The 14,052-nt window shown below is 47.2% G+C and overlaps 1 protein-coding gene across 3 annotated transcripts in view; it reads right to left on the bottom strand.

Moving 5' to 3' along the window:
* PLPPR1 (phospholipid phosphatase related 1) overlaps positions 1-14,052 on the bottom strand; it is a 152,971-nt gene that overhangs the window by 54,594 nt on the left and 84,325 nt on the right. The gene's annotated exons all lie outside the window — the stretch shown is intronic.

The following is a 14,052-nucleotide window of genomic DNA, read 5'->3' as shown; positions in this document are numbered from 1 at the left end:
CAAGGACACTGCTCAGCTCTGAGGAAAACATGAAGAGGTCCCACCTGCATCCCTCCTTTGGGGAGGAACGGACAAGATAGATGCCAGAATTGACCAAACAGAGTATTCCATCCCATATACATCATCCTCAGTATAAATTTGAGGGATCACGAGGGCCAAGCCAGATTTCCTGCTTCCAGCTTCCGGCTGCCTGCCCTTCCTTCCCCCGGCATCCTGGAAGGATCCCGTCCATTCGTCTGCCTGTGCTCCTGATTCGTGCCAGCCCTTATCTGTGTGTTCCTGCCTCCAGTTCCCAACTGCTGCCGACTCCAGGAGTCCAGCCTGGACTTTCCCAGGGCTGCCCTGCAGCCTCGGTGGTGACGTGAGAGCTATTGGGGGAAATGGGGGAGGAATGTGGTATCCCTTTTCTTGTATATTTGTATATATTTATTAATTTTTCCTATTTATCATTACTGTTTCATTAAAGTTGTGTAGTTTAGTCTCCAACCCATAAGTCTCTCTCCCTTATTCTCTCTCCTTTCTTATCCGGGAGGAGAGAGAGATTAATAGAGAGCGTCTGTTACTCGGTTTAATTGCCGGGCCAGTGTTAAACCATGACACCTACAGACCACAGGAAAAAGTGTATGCTCACAGATGCAGATCAGAAAAAATGAAGCAGCTGGGTCACAGAGAAGTCAACAATATGATAATGCACTGCACCTGCAATGATTTCCAAGTTTTAATGTATTTGAGCAAATAAATAGCTCAACATTGTGTAATTGGGTGAAAAAATATGAAAAACCATCAAGGTGCTGAAGAAGACAAGTAAACAAAAAACCCAAGTAATACATCAACTGCTCCAATACAATCTGCGAGAAACATAAAAATCTAGGTATACTTCTGAAAAGAAAGAAGAAAATTTCAGCAAGTGTTTTTCAAAGGTAATAGCACCACAGGGACACGGTGACCCATGTTATACATTGTGTCATATGAATTTTCACATTGCTATCCATTTTAAGCCTACCTGAAATTGCCTAGTCATTGCTGCAAATACCTTCCACCCTAGGTTTCAAATATATAATACAGAAAGCTCAAGTGAATGGTGCCCAGTTGCATATCCAATTTTCTTAAAACCTCTACACAACCAATTGTGATTATGAGTTTTTCTAGCAGTAATCTGCTACGCTGTGGGGTTTTTTAATTTACAAATCAGCAAAATGCATTTCTACATAAGAAACAAAGCAAATGAAATCTCCCTGAGCGCTGCATAATTTTAAAAATGCAATGCCTTTGTTTAAAAATCTGGTCACCGAGACCCAAGGTATTATAAATTGAAGCAGTTCTCAGAAGTGTTGGCTCTCTCAGGGCAAGGTTAAACAGATAAAGAAGGATGTTCACAACATTTTTCTCAGATACCAAATGCATTTTTTTGTTATTCCCAAAGAGAAAGAATTTTCACACCTTTAATCTGTTCCTTGAAAACTGCACAGAATTCATTGGTGCAAACACTGAGATGTTTTTCAGGCTATCAAAGGGATTATTTAAAATGGGAAATTTTCAGGATAAAGAGGGAGGATACAAAATAGGCTTCATGTCTCTGCAAGCAACAATACAATTCTTCATTTATGTTTAAAAAAAAAATACGTCAAAACAGCTAATCTCTCTTGGGCAGTTTCTTAATGTTAATTTTGAAATTTCCTCAATAAGATAAGGAGAATCGAATAATAACCTGTATTTTCCAGAATGCCAAAAATGCCATTTTTGTCATGAGTTTTCTTTGCTTTTTGCCTAATTGTGAAGAACCTAGAAGGATTATTGTGTTATACAGCTAAGTTTTAGCTTACAGTCAGGAAATACGAAAGCTGCCTAGCGATGCACAAAACCTAATCCAGCATTCAGGACACACTGATTCACTGAGATTAAGGCAATTTTACAATATGGAGTTACTCAGTCATCTAGAATAAAGGAGGTCTGTGGCTGAGAGACAAAGAAACCAGACAATAGGGAATGACTGGTGAATGGGGAACATGGAGACATTTAGAAAGAGCAGCGAAGAGAAACAGATACATATGCTGAGTGAATAAAATAAGAAACAATGAATCCCAAACCACAGAAATGACTGGAGCACGGGAATTACGCAGAAACATCACCCTGCAACAAGGGAAACTCTTCAATGTGCACAGCATCTGTCACCACCAATTCACACAGTGGGTCTAACCAGAGGATCTAGCGACAGGCAGTGTATACAACACCAGCACATGACATGTCCCTCAGGGCATTTCGTCCTCACAGCATCCCAGGGGAGCAGAGAGCACTGCTGCTCTGATGGCACAGATACGGGAACAAGGCACAGGGCTCTAAATATCTATGTGCAAGACACTTATAGCAAGGGAAAGGACTGAGCTGGCACAAACGAACTGCTGGAAAATCCTTTTCTGCCTCGTCAGGAAACAAAATCAAAAAGCTCCACATGGTGGACGCTGGATACTGCTGCAGAACAAGAGTCATTGATCATTGCAAGTATTTGAAAATTAGTTCAGCTTGAGATGTCTTTTTAGTTAAGTGCTTCTATTAAAATCTGCCCAAAACGTATCGTCATTTCCTAGGAGAACTCAACATTACCTTCCCAAATTAAAACCTGTATTTTGAATATCCAAACCTGTGATCCTATGTTCCTATGTAGTCTATACAATTTTAATCATATCATTACAGACCTAATAAAATCAGCCAATTTTTCTTCTGAGGGAAGTTACTTTTTAAAAAACAAATATAAATAGAAAGTCACTCCAAATATATTCTCTGCCTCTTACAAATCATAGAATCATAGAATCATAGAATTAGCCGGGTTGGAAGGGACCTCAGAGATCATCTAGTCCAACCCTTGACCCACCGGAGCAGTTGCTAGACCATGGCACTGAGTGCCACATCCAGTCTTTTTTTAAATGTCTCCAGGGACGGAGAATCTACCACCTCACCGGGCAGTCCATTCCATAGCCTAATCACCCTCTCCGTGAAGAAATTCTTTCTAATATCTAATCTAAACCTCCCCTGGCACAACTTAAGACTGTGTCCTCTTGTCTTGTTGGAGGTCATCTGTGAAAAGAGTCCAGCTCCCACCTCGCTACAGCCTCCTTTCAGGTAGTTGTAGACAGCAATGAGGTCTCCCCTGAGCCTCCTCTTCTTCAGGCTGAACAGCCCCAGCTCTCTCAGCCTCTCCCCATAGGGCCTGTGCTCGAGTCCCTTCACCAGCCTGGTTGCCCTCCTTTGGACCTGTTCCAGGACCTCTACATCCTTCTTAAACTGAGGGGCCCAGAACTGGACACAGTACTCGAGGTGTGGCCTCACCAGCGCTGAGTACAGGGGAAGAATCACCTCCCTGGACCTGCTGGTGACGCTGTTTCTGATACAGGCCAGGATGCCATTGGCCTTCTTGGCCACCTGGGCACACTGCTGGCTCATGTTCAGTTTCTTGTTAATGCAGACTCCCAGGTCCCTTTCTGCCTGGCTGCTCTCCAGCCACTCTGTCCCCAGCCTGTAGCGCTGCATGGGGTTGTTGTGGCCAAAGTGCAGGACCCGGCACTTGGCCTTGTTGAACCTCATCCCGTTGGAATCGGCCCAGCTCTCCAGTCTGTCCAGGTCCCTCTGCAGAGCCCTCCTGCCTTCGAGTTGGTCTACACTTCCCCCCAGCTTGGTGTCATCTGCGAACTTGCTGATGATGGACTCAATCCCTTCGTCTAAGTCATCGATAAAGATATTAAACAGAACTGGGCCCAACACTGATCCCTGGGGGACACCACTGGTGACCGGCCGCCAACTGGATGCAGCCCCGTTCACCACCACCCTCTGGGCCCGGCCCTCCAGCCAGTTCCTAACCCAGCACAGGGTGCTCCTGTCCAAGCTGTGGGCTGACAGCTTTTTCAGGAGAATGCTGTGGGGGACGGTGTCAAAGGCTTTGCTGAAGTCCAGGTAGACCACATCCACCGCCTTCCCCTCATCCATCAGACGGGTCACCTGATCATAAAAGGAGATCAGGTTGGTCAGGCAGGACCTGCCCTTCCTAAACCCGTGCTGGCTGGGTCTGATCCCTGGCCCATCCTGCAGGTGCTGTGTGATTGCACTGAGGATGATCTGCTCCATAACCCTGCCAGGCACTGAGGTCAGGCTGACGGGCCTGTAGTTTCCCGGGTCCTCCTTCCGGCCCTTTTTGTGGATTGGCGTGACATTCGCCAACTTCCAGTCATCTGGGATGTCCCCAGTGAGCCAGGACTGTTGGTAGATGATAGAGAGAGGCTTGGCGAGCTCTTCTGCCAGCTCCTTCATCACTCTTGGGTGGATCCCATCCGGTCCCATAGACTTGTGGGGGTCCAAGCAGCTCAAGAGGTCACTGACTGTGTCCTTCAATATTACAGGGGGGCTGTTTAGATTTTTATCACCCTCTATAGGCTCCAGAAGCCTGCTGTCAACAGGATAACCTGTCTTTCTGTTGAAAACTGAGGTAAAGAAGGTGTTAAATACCTCAGCCTTTTCCTCATCTTTGATAACTATATTCCCACCCATGTCCAGTACAGAATGAATGTTTTCCTTGCCCCTTCTTTTGCTATTGATGTATCTGTAGAAGGATTTCTTATTGTCCTTCACAGAGGTAGCAAGATTCAGTTCATGTAGTGCTTTTGTCTCTCTGATTCTCTTTCTACATGACCTGACTATATTCCTAAATTCCTCTTGAGAATGTTTCCTTGAGGAACACAGCACACAGAAAAAGACATTTTACACTCCCTAAACACTGCTCAAAATTAGAGGACACCAGCTCAAAATTAGAGGGCACCAGTCAGTACACCCAAATGTGCAAATCTTTTGAGTTTTCAGCACATCTGAACAAAAAATTAGAATTAAAAAAAGTCACGTCATGACTGTTATCAGTTCAGTTATTTTTTATAGCCTCTAAATCCTGCTGTGATGCTGATGACAAACAGAAGTTCAAAAGGCTCAATCACACAATTGATTTCAGTACTGCAGTAATTCTCCTGCTAAAGTGTAGTTCAACTGTTGGCTTGTCTATATGAACTAGTGGCAGGAAAATGTACGCAGGCAGAAAATGGAAGAAAGCTTCCTTTCCATGCTTCAGTAAGTTGAAACTTTTTAAAATTATGTTTTAACTGATATTGGAAGATCACTCATTCTGTCCAAAACTGAATAGCAAAAAGTAAATGAAAATTTACCCCACTAATTGTAGAAACAGAAATCCAATGGCACTGTCAGTCACATACCAATACTTCAAATCAGAACAGATGTTAAGACTGCAGCTTCCTATTTTCTATCATTTTTCATTTTATTCATGGGAGGAAATATATTTTTCTTACAAAATCTTCAGGTTTTTTTGCAACACAAAATACATCAATCTGTCAAGAAGAAACAGTTTCCACTCTGCCTAGAAAAGCTTTCCTGAGGGCAGAATAATGGATTTAGCATGAAAAACTAGGATCTTCAGATTACAGAATGAAAGATGTCTGATGTTTTAAGTTTTAATGATGTTGCTTATTTGAATCTGCCCCTACTTCCTTGTCAATGTCAGGACTGTGATAATCTACAATAAAGTACAATCTGGCTCATACAACAGTCATAATAAAGTCACCTGGTATTCAGTATGTCTTTGATCAGTTTAAGACAATTTAATTAAATCTGCCAGAAAATTTCAGTGTTTCCATGTGCAAAGACATGCCTAAGATGTGTCTGGCTCCTGTAGAAGTAACTGTACTTGAAAATAAATCCTCTGATAATGCACACACTGAAGCAATTCAAGGCCTCAAACCAGGACTTGCAGCATGAGAAGAAAAAGTTAATTAAAAAGCACCCCATCACAGAAATGCCAGAGTAACTGTCTCTTGTTATTTCCTATACAACTGCTATAGTCATAAAATCACAGAATGGTTTGGGTTGGAAGGGACCTTAAAGATTACCTTGTTCCAATCCCCCTGTACGGGCAGGGACACCTCCCACCAGACCAGGTTGCTCAAGGCCCCATCCAACCTGGCCTTGGACACTGCCAGGGAGGGGGCAGCCACAGCATCTCTTGGTAACATGGGCCAGTGTCTCACCTCCCTCACACTAAAGCACTGCCATAACTGCTGTTGACTCAGAAGAGACTAGAGGATTTTCTCTGGAACAAAAAGAAGCGTTTCTTGCTGATTGCTTCTTCAAAAACTACCACTCAAGCACAATGGCTCAGAAGTCATTGCCATTCTATCCCCCTGAAGTCACATTTAGCGGTGGGATGCAGCTGTCATAACACTGAACTATCCTTACAAGATCTATTAAGTGCATTCATCACACCATATTACACTTCCTATCATTAATGATAAGCATCAAATACACTGCAAAAGCACATGAAATCACTTTGACCTACTAAATTCAAAGCCAAACTGTACTCCCATGCAGCCCCCTAACAAGAGTTTTGTCTAGAAAGTTAATAGGGAAATGAGATGCAAAAAGACCACAGTGCAAGGAAAGCACTGCTAGATTGAGACCTAAAGATAGCTCACCAGTCCATATGGAGAGAGCTGGGATTCACCAGGCATTACACTGCTCCCACTTCTATACCTGATGTTGCCTAGATCTGAGGGACATAACCGTTCTGACAATTTATTCCTTGCCTGCAGAAAATTGGGCCACTGCATACATAACACACCTACCCAGCTGTGATTCCACCTTTCCTCACCTTCAGCCACTACTCACATGGATGTCATGTGGAAAGATGTAACACAGCACTCCTTGGGACAAACACCTGAAAAGCAGGGTGGCAAAATAATGAACACGCTGTGCTGAGGCATCATTACAGATGTTTTGGACTGAACTCTGTCACACGTCTCAGAAGGTGAAGCAGGAAGGAGATGCTCCACAAAGACTTTTGGCAACAAATGCCACCGTAAGTCAGAAGTATGTGAAAAAGGAAGAGTATGTGAAAATTTTTTCCTGCCATCCCAGATGCTGCTTCTCCTACTTTCATGCTTACCTACAATCCATAAGACCACATTAGTGATCAGTCCTGGCCACCAACAAATTCTCAGACAGATTGCCACACACTACTTGCATTTGCTGGGATAGAGCCAGGGCACACCAACATTTAGGAGCTTCATAGACTCTGCTGCTTGATCTGGGTCCATCATGGATTCCAATGGGCTCTGAAGCTACTGGAACTGGCATCCTGCTCTCTGCACTTCTATTTCATGACTTTTATCAGCTAGCAGCATGAGTCCTCAGGGACCATGTACTCAGTGGTCCTTGCACTGCTCAAAGCAGTGGCACAAGTCAGCTACAGGAGGAAGAAAAGTGACCTCATCCTGTTACAGTCTCTTACAGGGAAACGAAGGCTGGGAAAGAACCTCCTGAAGGTTCCTGACGGTGTCTGCAAGCTATGCTACAAAGGAGGACAGTGGAAAGGAGATTCCCATGTGTCCTAATTAATTACTTACGTGTTTAACAAAATGTAATAGACCAAATCTTCATACACATTTGGTGACAAATGGTAGGAATCGCTTACAATGCAATAAAGCATCATCCAAAAAGCTGTCTGCATTATTTGGAAGAGGGACTTAAGTGTTTTCATACGTGGCTAAAAATTAGTATAATGATTCCATAGTTAGCCTTTAAATCTACTCATAATGTGACACTGTGTTTCTAATTAGGGGCTGAAAATGTTGATTGAACATTTCTGTCAATACAGATTAGACATTGCAGCTATCTCACTATTACTAAAAGTTTATATTTTGAACATAAGAAGGAATCTGCAGAGTCAGGCACAGAGTCGAAGTTTTTATAATGACCCATTCATCTCCAGGTCAGGTTTCATAATCTAGTCTGCTACCAGTTAGCCAAGTCTGAGGAAAAAGAAATGAAAAAATAGGGAAATGTGAATAACTGCTGAAATTCTAAGTGTCACACTTGTGCAGAATGAAACATAATAGTATTTTAAAAGTCACAGCTGTTTGTGACACCCTTTTCCCACCACTGCCATCACAACTTCTCTGAAGGCACACTGCACACTGGGCAGTGAGAAAACATACGCTAGCAGGGCATCTGACACACAGTCAAAGCTCAGAAATTTGTTTTCTTTAGAGCAAATATCTCAACACTTTTACTCACAGGACCACATTCTATGGAAGGCAATGGGGAGGAGCCACATTATGGAAACAAGCCTATGATAATATTTGCTGACCATCTCTTTCCACACATTATCACCTAACATGTCTGCTGCTACATTGCTTTCACATACAAAAATGTTACCAAAAAAGCAGGAAACATTACTTCTGGATGCCCTGCCTGCACCTTTAGCAACTGCAGCATAGCATAACACAGCTAATCACTTCTCATGGTTGCTTCAAAAACAGGGCCCATCCTAATCCAGGCAATCCAGCAAAGTGCTTGGTGTCTGGGGAGCTAAAAAGCATCTCCTTTAGCTTCAGAAGCATAGCAATACTAAAAGAAAAACACGCTTACTGTGCCTTGAGATTCACGGACTTTTCAGACTAAATGACTGCTATCAATCATCTCTGTGTTCCCAGCAGGAAATCAGATTTCCTATTGCTTAATGCTACAGTGATTAACATAAGTCTATGAATTTCCACTTCCAGTGGTGTTATATTAAAAACCTATACTATGGACAAAGGGGGAAGAAATACATGTTTTCAGAAAATGTAGCAGAGAGAACATCTTTTCTGACTCTACCTATCTGCTTTTGACTGATTGTTGTATCTGCTTTTGACTGATTATTAATTTAAAATTGCATTTTAATCAGAAAGGCTGACATGAAAGGGCAAGGGAAGTATGGGGCAAAAAATTCTTTCCTCTTCCTCCTGTTAAAAGATACATTCTTATATTCATGTCACTCTAGTCTCCAGGTAGGAAAATTTATACCTCTGTCATAGGCTGCCAACCAGGCTAATCATTCATACAATTAGAGGACTAAAAATCTTCAGAACTAATTTTTAAAAATGAGACATCTCAATCCAAATGGTGATTATTTGGTTTCTTCTGGGATGACTGACAGTTTTCATCCACTATTCACCTTTTTTTCTCTAGCTAATGGGATATAGTTATGACCCATTTTCTAAGGCAGAATAGCACAAGTTGCCAAGAAAGCACAGCCAGATTCCCTGGGGAAGCTAGACATAACACAGTGGAGCACCGAAAGCCTCATACTATGCCCTGTGCCAAGATTTACCTCTGGTTTTATTGCGAATGTCTTCAAGCCTCATCCAGCTAGATTGCTCAAACAAGGAATGACCAGGCTAGTAAAAAACCAGCTACAATAAGATTAAACACACAGAAATAAAAAAATTACAAAATGGCCATGGTTGCAAAGGACCTCAGACATCACTGAGTAAAACCACAATTGGTTGTCTCCTTAGATTCCATTTCTTGAGATCCGTTCTTGATGGATTCCATTCCTGTGTTGTGCCCCTAACTCCCTTGTGTGAACGGCCACTCCAAAAACCTCACTGCTAGTTAATTCACAGCACTTGTGCTGGCCAAGCTCCTTCCTTACACTTAGAGGAGAGGTTTGCCTCACCCAAGTTTTCACAGAATCACAGAATTGTCACAGCTGGAGAAGATGGCTAAGACCATTGTATCCAACAGTCAGTGTCTCCCCTCTAATAAAAGATATATAGCAATATCTGTGTCACCCACTGGAGCATGTCCTCTCATCCGTGCCTCATCTACATGGACTTTAAATACTCCCAGGGATGGTGATTCTACCACCTCCCTAGGTAGCCCGTTCCAACACCCAACTACTCGCTCAGCACATTCTTCCCAATCTCCCGTCTACACCTCCCTAGGGCAACATCAGGCCTTTTCCTCTAGTCCTGTCGTTATTTACTTGGGAGAAGAGGGAGGCTGTGGAGTCCCTTTCTCTGGAGACTTTCAAACACGCATGGATGCACGCCTGTGTGGCTGCCCTTAGGTGATGCTGCTTTGGCGGAGGAAGTGGGGGGGTGGGGGGGGAGGGCTCCAGGGGTCCTTAGCAACCCCCTAACATTCTATGATTCTATGAACACCCCCCTCACGCTACAACCTCCTTTCAGGTAGCCGTAGAGTGTGGTCGCCGAGGGCTGCACTGTGACAACATCGAGCAACTGTCTGTGACCTCATGACCCTGCCTGCTTATATTGGGGCACCAGCAGAGCCCGGCTCAGTCTGCCTCGTGCCGGGACTCCCACTGAGCGTCGCCGCGCGGTCTGGAGCCTCGAGCGAGGCTTCTCCTGGTGCTGGGTGGTGCTTTGGGGGCTGCCATTGGTAGCTCTGAGTGCCTGTCCCGGAGCCAATCACTGTGTCTTCTTGGCCCTGCCTAGTTTAGCCAGCCGGGCACTGCGGGGTGTGCTTGCAGCAGCAGAGGTGAGCTGTGTGGGGAAACGTCCTCCTGGGGCAGCTGCGGGACCTGGGGAGCTGGGAGAGTGTCTGTCTTGAGGGGCCTGGGCTACCCCTCCTGCCATCCTTCTTTCCTTCCTTCCTTCCCTGGGACAGTCAGTGACCGTGGCCTCTCCCTTCTGCAGCACACGACACTCGTCACTCTCGTCACTGAGGCATCAGCCATGGGGAACATCTTCTCTTCCTCAGTGTCCCCACGCGCAGTGCAGGGCGCAGAGAGCGGGGCCGCCAACACCAACAGGAGCTGTCCCATCTGCCAGGACACATACGAAGACGCTGGCGCTGCCCACCTCTTACCATGCCTGCACCAAGCTTGCTTTGGCTGCGCAGTGCGCCATGTCCTGCGGGACGCTGCCTGCCCCCTGTGCAGTTCACAGACAATGTCCCTCTTGCTCTCCGTGCGGGCAGACGACGATTTCATCATGCTCGACGTCGCAGATGAAGACCAGGGGGGAGAGCAGGGGGCTGCGGGGCAAGGGCCCAGGCCTCTGGTGGACGGCTTCCTTCCTGAGGTCTGGGCAGACTTTTTCAGGAGCCACCCAAGTCACATCTGGTCCCTGCTGCTGTGCCTGCGACAGGACCTCATGGAGATCTTTGAGGGACAGTGTGAGAAGGTGAGGGCATGGGAGCACGCGCTTGCCATCTACCTGCGCACCTACGGGCTCCATGTGAGGGTGCTGACGGAGAAGCTGCAGCCCAGCCTGCAGGAACACGCGCAGCCATTCGTCTTGCGGATCATCACCGCCGCCGTGCTCCTGTGCGGCACGGACATCCGCCAGCACCTGGGCCTGGAGGGTGCCTGCACTGCCGGGCCGCAGGACGACCGCGATGCAGCCAGCCCCAGCGCCTCTCACCCGGCCTCCTCCAGCACCTCTGCACGCTCCCAGCTCACAGTGCTGACACCTCTCTCTCCTGGATGTGGCAGGGACTGCTTGCCCAGGGGGACTCCCTGGCCCACCTCCAAGAGGAGGGCTTCCAGCCCTATGGGGACTCCCAGGACCACCCTGGAAAGCAGAGCCTTCAGCTCCATGGGGACTCCAAAGTCCAGCAGAAACAGGAGGGCTTCAAGACCCTTGGACACTCCCAGGCCCACCAGAACGAGGAGAGCTACCGGGCCCTTGGGGATTCTGAGGCCCACCAGAAATACGAGGGCTTCAAGACGCTTGGGGACTCCCTGGCCCACCACAGACAGGCTGGCTTCCAGCCCCATGGGGACTCCCCAGCCCACCCAAAATGGAAGTGCTTCCAGACCCCTCGGAAGCCCTCAGCCCACTCCAGACAGAACGGCTTCCAGCCCCATGGAGATTCCCAGGCCCACCAGAAAGAGGAGGGCTTCCAGACCCCTGGGGACTCCATGGCCCTGCAAGCGACCACGACTTGCAGCAAGCCCCAGCCCTAGCCCTTGCTCCAGCCCCAGCCCTAGCCCCTGCCCCAGATCTAGCCCCAGCCCCAGCCCCAGCCCTAGCCCCGGCCCCAGCACCTCCCAGGGGTAACTGCCACCACCCCCCTGGCTCCTCTGCAGATCTCGGGTGGTAGTGCCGACAGTCCCTCTCCTGGACGCGGCAGGGACCTCTTGCCTCGGGGACCCCGGCACCCCACAGTGCGCAAGGCCGGAGCCCCCCCTGGGCTGTCAACAGCTCTGCAAGAGGCTGCGCTGTCACTGCCACCAGCAGGGAGGAACCACCGATTTCTTCCAGCAAAGCCAAATAAATTCCTCCTCTCCTCTCCTCTCCACACACTGTCTCTGCATGATGCTTTCTGCCCCTTTTCCTCATGCCTTTCCCTCTCCACCGCGCCCCACCACATGTGGCACCAGCCTGCTGTGGAGAACCACGCAGTGCAGGAGACACCGAGGGCAGAGCGAGCACAGGGGAAGTGGATTTTGCTCCTGGAGGTCCAATCGGAGCCCAACTGGGCATCACCCCTGGCCTCTGCTGGACGTCAAGAAAAGGAGGGGTCTGTGCACACACGCTCTCCCTCTGCAGACCACGCTGTCCTGTCATCAGTTAGACATGATGCTCTTAGCTGATCTGGCACAGCAAAGTCAACAGGCAGCCATCTTTTCCCTGCCGTTAACACCTCACCACCCCATCTCGATGTCTGCTGACCCCTGCGCTTGTTAACAGAGAGAAATCAGTGTCTCCTGAGGGCAATTCAGAGCAAGAGGCTATGCTCTGAGTTACCTGTTGGAGGGCTGTGGCCCTCTGATAGCAACACAGGAAGCCTTGGAGACACACTCTAGCGTGCTCAAGTTGGCCTCTGTGTGTCTGCAGCAATGCACCCACAGCAGCACCGATACTTTCATTTCTCTTGGGGCAATTTCCATTTAACTCCTTGGCAGCAGATGGGGAGCCCTAGGCCAGGGTCCCCCTGACAGTCCACAACAGCTCTGGAGCACTCAAGTCAGTCCTACTAAGGCAGGCAGGAGAAGACCCCCTGTCCTGATGAATAATGTTCTTCTTCAGTGAGAAAACCCCATGCAGGAACACCAGCAGCAGCACAGGGAGGGGCGGGGAGGGAGGAGGGGTGATGACAAGCACACAGCCCCCAACCCAGGCAGCACCCCAGCCAGACAGGCCACAGGAGGGTTCTAAAACCTCCCCTGGTGCAACTTCACAGAGTCACAGTATAGTCATGGTTGGAAAAGACCTCTGAAATCACTGAGTCCAACCACGCATACACTCAATAATCAAAAAGAGAAAACAAAAAACAAACAAACCAAGAGAGACAGACAAACAAAAAAAAATGTACCAAACCAAAACAGTAACAACAAAAAAGCCCCAGAGAGGCACACAACAGTCCCCCTATAATCTCTGCCACTAGAGCATTCCCTGAAGTGCCACATCTACACCATTCTTAAATACCTTCAGGCATGGTGACCTAGCCTCCTCCCTGAGCAGCCTGTTCCAAAAATCACTTCAGGTGCTTAAGAGTTAGAGATGTCCTCAATGCCAGGGAATGCTTTTCCCATCTACCTGGGCCAAGCTCACTGCTCAGGAGCTCTGGAAAGCAACCATTCCCAGTGTCCGCTACACCTGCTGCTGCAGCACACTCCCACCTTCCCAAGATTTCAGTGGAAAAGGAAATACTCAGCATTACAATGACTCTTTTGACTGTTCTTCCTGTTTCTCTTGTGGAAGAACACCAGCTGCCTCATTATTTTCGCCGAAGAGTGGTTATTGCATCCAAGCCCCCACACACTGGTGGCTCTGGAGATGATTGGTCACAAGCAGTTATCTCCTTTTCCCCATTCAAATTTGAGAGATGCTTTCATCCTCGTCAGAAGCCCCGAGTTGACCCTCTTGCCATGAAAACCACCCCAGCCTTACACATTCCAGTTGAACATTCATTTATTTGGATTATGATTTTGGTCAGTCTTCCAGTGTTAGTGTAAGTAAAAGATCCACTCCAAGAAAAAAAGACAAAAAAACCACCCCAAAAACCAACCAAACAAAAACCCAACAAAACAAAACAGTGATTTGTACAGAGCAAAATAGTAAGCCAACTTAAAAAAAATACGCTACCCCTAACAAAGATGTGGCCCCTAACTCCCTTGTGTGAACGGCCACTCCTCTAACCTCACTGCTAGTTAATTCACAGCACTTGTGCTGGCCAAGCTCCTTCCTTACACTTAGAGGAGAGGTTTGCCTC

This window comes from Heliangelus exortis, chromosome Z (genome assembly GCF_036169615.1).
Source record: "Heliangelus exortis chromosome Z, bHelExo1.hap1, whole genome shotgun sequence".
Lineage (NCBI taxonomy): Eukaryota > Metazoa > Chordata > Aves > Apodiformes > Trochilidae > Heliangelus > Heliangelus exortis.
This window is presented reverse-complemented; position numbering and strand designations above follow the sequence as displayed.